Below are 5691 nucleotides of genomic sequence, written 5' to 3' on the forward strand. Positions count from 1 at the left end.
ATTTCACTAGGAGGGTTGTGAAACACTGGAATGCGTTACCTAGGGAGGTGGTGGAATCTCCTTCCTTAGAAGTTTTTAAAGTCAGGCTTCGCAAAGCCCTGGCTGGGATGATTTAGTTGGGGATTGGTCCTGCTCTGGGCAGGGGGTTGGACTAGATGACCTCCAGAGGTCCCTTCCAACTCTGATATTCTATGATTCTATGAACCTAATTGGTTCTTTAGCAACCCCTTTTCAGCTGAACCTTATTAACCTGTGGTTACCTCTCCTCAGTGGATAGGGAGGGGCCTTTTAACCTTCTGGGACTGATTACTTCCCCCCACCCCCTTTATAGCTGTTTGTCCTCGGTTTACCACACCTTGTATAAAGAAGAGGAGGACTTGTGGCACCATAGACACGAACCAATTTATTTGAGCACAAGCTTTCGTGAGCTACAGCTCACTTCATCGGCTACTCACCAAAGCTTGTGCTCAAATAAATTGGTTCCTCTCTAAGGTGCCACAAGTCCTCCTGTTCTTTTTGCGGATACAGACTAACACGGCTGCTACTCTGACACCTTGGATAGTTCTTTTTGCAATTTCTGAGAACTGGGGTAACTGCGTGACAGGAAATGTGTGGATTTGCTTCTGAGTTAATGGCTGATGGGTTTCAACCAGTTGGGTCCGTGGCCAAAGAAGCATCTGTGGTTTTGCGCCCTTTTCCTCATAGTGCCACAGTGAAGGGGGAGGACACTTGATTGCACACTTGCAGGCCTGGTAGCCATAATTCACCACCAGAGAGGCACCACTGGAAGTTGTAGTGCAAACGGGACCCTGGTGTTTTCACCACCCTGCCACGTAACCCTGCTGGAGCGAGAGATGACATGATGGTGAAAACCCCTGATCCCTGCTGCCACTGGCACTTTCCCATTGTTACCACCATGTGGCATACAGGGGCCATAAATGTGTGTGGCCACGCTATTCTCCTCCTGGCACCCCCAGCTTGCAGGGTGCAGGGGTCAGGCCAGGGTGACCCAGGCCCACAGAGCACAGTCCTGTGGAGATTCCGGGCTGTGTTACAGCCCGTAGGCAGGCCAGGTGAGGGGATCCCAAAGGGGCCCATTTCCTACCGCAGACACAGCTTCGGCCAGCACGAAATCAGGGGGGCTGAGAGCCATTGAATGCCCTGTAAACCCTGCATAGGATTGAAACCGCTTCAAGCCAGGGGTGTGGCAGCCCCCCATACACCCCTATTCCCAGCACCTATGTGAACCCTAGAGCTGGCCCTGATCGGAGCGTGCCCCCGAGGCCCTCTAGTGCCATGCTCCCAATGAGGGAAATAAAATAACCATCACATTAAGGATATGCGTTGCACTCAGCGCCCTGGGGTCTGTGCGGTAATCGCACCGTGCACCGCACTCGGGGCAGGAGGGGGCCAGGGGTTGCACTCAGTGCCCTGGGGTCTGTGTGGTTTAGAAGGGAGCGTGCAAGCAACAATAAACAATGTGGCTTCCCAGGAGATTCCTAGTGCCCCAGAGGGGCAAGGAGGCCCTGGCCCCCCTCCACATGTGGAATCCAAAATGACATAGGCCTTCTTTGCTGCAGCATCAAGGCTCAAACTCTATTTATCTTACGTACTTTTATGGCCCCCATTACTGGAGCATCTGAGCACTGCACACTCTTGAGCTGGCCATTTTCTAAAGTGGTAGATTTTTATCCTTCCTCCCAGTGAAGTCTCATATCCTTGTGCTGCCCTGCTCCCTCCTCCAATTCCTTGCCGTTGCACGTGGTCACTTGTTCTCAGCTAGCTCCCCTCTCATTCTCAAAGTCATTTCTCCCATGTCGGTAAAAAACCAGCCCTGGGAACGGCTTTTCCTCTGGCTACGGTAACGACTTGCTGTGTCATTTTATTTTATGAGTCCCACTGCTGACAAACGGGTACCCGTGCAACCCCCAGGGAGGCTGCAAGCCCCAGACAAGCGACCAGGAAGCCAACAAGCCCTGATATGATGATCTAGGGGCCATTAAGCCGCTGTTCCTTCCAGCGGAGTTAAAGGTGTACAATCTCTAATGAGCCCCGGGGTTTTAATTCGGGAGCCTGTAGCTAAGTCAGCTATTTTCCCTTAACCTTTGTATGTCCATGTCTACCCTTGTGGCTGGTTGTATTTGTGTTGTTGCCTTCGGGGCAGCTTGCCCACGGGGCCTCACGTGAGTAGAGTGCCTACAGGACATGCATCCAGAGCCACACCTACAGCAAACTCGTCCGGGACATCCTGGCCTAGGGCAGCGAGCTGGAAGGCTAGCCAGATCAGTTACCCCTGCAGAGTTGGGGAGCTTCTCTAGACTGTAAAGCACTGCGGCCTGGTTACAGGAAGACAGCCATGTTCCCAGCCTGGGGGGGGACAGAGGAAGCTGCTGCAGCTACTAACCATGTTATGTAGACACGAGAGATGTTCTGAGCCAGCCCTGTCACTAGCTGGTTATAAATGCATTTGGAAGTGGCCGTGTAGACAGGCCCCTATTTGATGCAATATATGTGTTAAGAAATCAGGATGAAGGTATGTTACGGCAGTTTAGACTTCGCTCCTCCCCTCCTTAAACTCTCTGCATTGGACTCACATCTGAATTTGGCACAATGGATTGAGGGTCAGCAGCTTGCAGCACTAGGCCCTGTGTTCTAGACACACTGATTCCTAGGCTGCTTCCCCTTGCTACCAAGAGGCAAAAACAACACTGAGCCACCACTACAGAAATATTGTGTTTGAAAACTTCTCCTTTTGCCTGAAGCTCTGCTGGCAAAAGCAAACCCAAGCCAGTGCTGCGGCTCGTGCGTGAAGCTTTAGTCTCCGGGCTCTTGTTGATGCTCCCATGAGATGTGCTGCTAACACCCTGTGCAAGAACTAAACTCGGAACAGGGGATTAGTCGTGCAAGCTGGAAATCACTGAATGGAATGAACAGGCTGAGTCAATCGGGCATTATGTGTCTCCAGTCCTGGCCTTTATTTTCATTCAACCTCAAATCGACATTTCTGTGAAAGGTACAAAACAGTCATTGCGACATTACAAACAAAATTAGTTTTGCCTTTCGTACAGAATATTTACAGGAGACCAGAAAATCGCCATTTTAGGAACAGCAGCTGCATTTCCTGGATGCTGGAGCTTTGCAGACACAGCTCTTGGCACAATTATTGCATCCAGCTGGGCAACAGGAGCAACAACCTGAAAAGATAAAAATCAAGACACGATTATTGGAGATGCCAGACAACAAAAAATAAAACAACCCTCCCCCGTAAGGACTGAAGGAAGTTCAACATGGATGAGACAAGGAGCAAAACCATGCCGTGAACTGTACTTTATAAAATATTAAAACATCTCAGTTGTACTGTGAATACATATTCCTCACAGAAGCCACAAAAGTGTCAAGATTGGACAGTCCTGAGTCATTTCCCACCTTAATATAGGTCAGAATCCCTTATCTGACCCAACGGTTTTGTTAAGAACACTCAGCGTACGAAAAAGAAACAACTGGTTGGCGTTGGAAAGAACAGAAGTTTTTAGAAATTATTCTTAGGGAAAGGACACCGATTCCACCTTTCAGGCCCACACTTGGAAAGTAAGTGTACAGTTTAACAACAGACACCCTGCTTCAGCAAAGCACCTGCTTAGTTTAAAGCACAGGCTTAAATGCATCCCCAGTCAGCAAAGCACTTGCGGCCTGATCCCAAGATCCCACCGAAATGAGAGGTAAGACTCACGTTCCCTTTGATGGGCTTTGCAGCAGGCCCACAAAGCACAGCCCTAACTCCCCCAGACTACAAGTTGAGCACACGCTTAATGGTTTTGCTACATCAGGGCCAGAAATTCCAGCTTCTGTACTCCAGTCTCCATGCTGCTGCCACGGGAGACAGTGACAAACCCCTCGTTCATCGCAGGCTCAGCCAGGCAGGCAACTCGCTTGTTGAGGAAACATTTTGAAAAGGGAGGGGGGAATACTCACTCTTTTTGCAAGAGGTGCACCTGCAATTTGTGCATTTGCAGGAGTCAGCGCAGGTACAGGAGCCACCTGGTGGACAAGGGGGGGGGGGGGGAATGAGCATCACAGCTGGACTAAAACCGAGAGGACGATCAGCAGGCAAGGGGAGAATTTTGTCACCAAAAGACGGCAGAAGAAGCCAGGGCCATCTGAGCCGGGGAGCTCGGTCTGCAGGCTCCCGCCGCAGAGATTTCACAGAGGCCCCGAGGGAGAGGCCGGAGCCGTCCCGGGCGCAGAGATCGTTCCCCTTCCCCGGCAAGGGGGTTGGGGGGGGCTATTTCCCAGCGAGGGGGAAGCAGCCCCCGAAGGCCCCGCAGCAGCTCGGAGCAGGGTCTGTGCGCCTCCGCAGCGGGAGGAGTCACTCACCGGCAGCGCAAGGACAGTCCTGGGGATCCATCGCTCTCCGGGTTGCTGCGGTCGCTGCTCAGCCAGGCGGAGGGGAGGAGACGAGGCTTGGAGCGGAGCTGCCCGACGCCTCCGATTTATCTCGGCGGAGGCGTGGGAGCGAGCGCAAAACCCCCGCCCCCGCCGCCCTGCACACGGGCCCCGAAGCAGCGAGCAGAGCCGGGGGCTGCTGGCGGCTCCTATCGCCGCACGGAGCCGCGCTGCGTGACTGCGCAACGCCCGGGCGCCCCCGCACAGCGCCGCGCGCAAAGCCCCCCGGAGCGCATAGCGTGGGCGAGCCCCGCACACACCAGGGCGCCGTGTGCAAACATCCCCCCCCCCCTGCATTGCCTGGTGCTGTCCCCGCACAGACCCGGGCGCGGTGTGGAAACGCCTGAGTCCCGAGAGCAATACCCAGCCCCGGGCGCTGAGTGCAGCCCGCTCTCCCCGAGCGCATTGCAGGGCGCTGTCCCCTGCCAGGCCCCGGCGCGGAGCGCAAAAGCCGCCGCAGTGCGGGGCACGGTGCGATTACCGCACAGACCCCAGGGCGCTGAGTGCAAGGCCTAGCCTTAATGTGATGGGTTTCAGAGTAGCAGCCGTGTTAGTCTGTATTTGCAAAAAGAAAAGTAGGACTTGTGGCACCTTAGAGTCTCCCTGGCTCAGATGGCCCTGGCTTCTACTGCCATGCTGGTGACAAAATTCTCCCCTTGCCTGCTGATCGTCCTCTCGGTTTTAGTCCAGCTGTGATGCTCATTCCCCCCCCCCCCGTCCACCAGGTGGCTCCTGTACCTGCGCTGACTCCTGCAAATGCACAAATTGCAGGTGCACCTCTTGCAAAAAGAGTGAGTATTCCCCCCCCCTTTTCAAAATGTTTCCTCAACAAGCGAGTTGCCCGCCTGGCTGAGCCTGCGATGAACGAGGGGTTCGTCACCGGCTCCCGTGGCAGCAGCATGGAGACTGGAGTACAGAAGCTGGAATTTCTGGCCCCGATGTAGCAAAACCATTAAGCGTGTGCTCAACTTGTAGTCTGGGGGAGTTAGGGCTGTGCTTTGTGGGCCTGCTGTAAGCTATTACCAGCGGGAGAGTGGGGTGGGAGGAGGTATTTTTTCATGCTTTGTGTGTATAAAAAGATCTTCTACACTTTCCACAGTATGCATCCGATGAAGTGAGCTGTAGCTCACGAAAGCTTATGCTCAAATAAATTGGTTAGTCTCTAAGGTGCCACAAGTCCTCCTTTTCTTTTTGCGAATACAGACTAACACGGATCTTACTCTAAAATTAATCTGGAGGCTGGAGGGG

General features: G+C 53.4%; 1 long non-coding RNA gene across 1 annotated transcript; it reads right to left on the reverse strand.

Annotated features, from left to right (window-relative positions):
* Positions 1–2951: 2951 nt before the first annotated feature.
* On the reverse strand, positions 2952–4705 carry LOC141981231 (uncharacterized). Its single transcript, XR_012637694.1, has 2 exons — positions 4375–4705; positions 2952–3194 (listed from the first exon to the last, which is right to left on the reverse strand). It is a non-coding gene; the product is annotated as an uncharacterized LOC141981231 (long non-coding RNA).
* Between the last annotated feature and the right edge of the window lie 986 nt (positions 4706–5691).

This window comes from Natator depressus, chromosome 2 (assembly GCF_965152275.1).
Source record: "Natator depressus isolate rNatDep1 chromosome 2, rNatDep2.hap1, whole genome shotgun sequence".
Classification (NCBI taxonomy): domain Eukaryota; kingdom Metazoa; phylum Chordata; order Testudines; family Cheloniidae; genus Natator; species Natator depressus.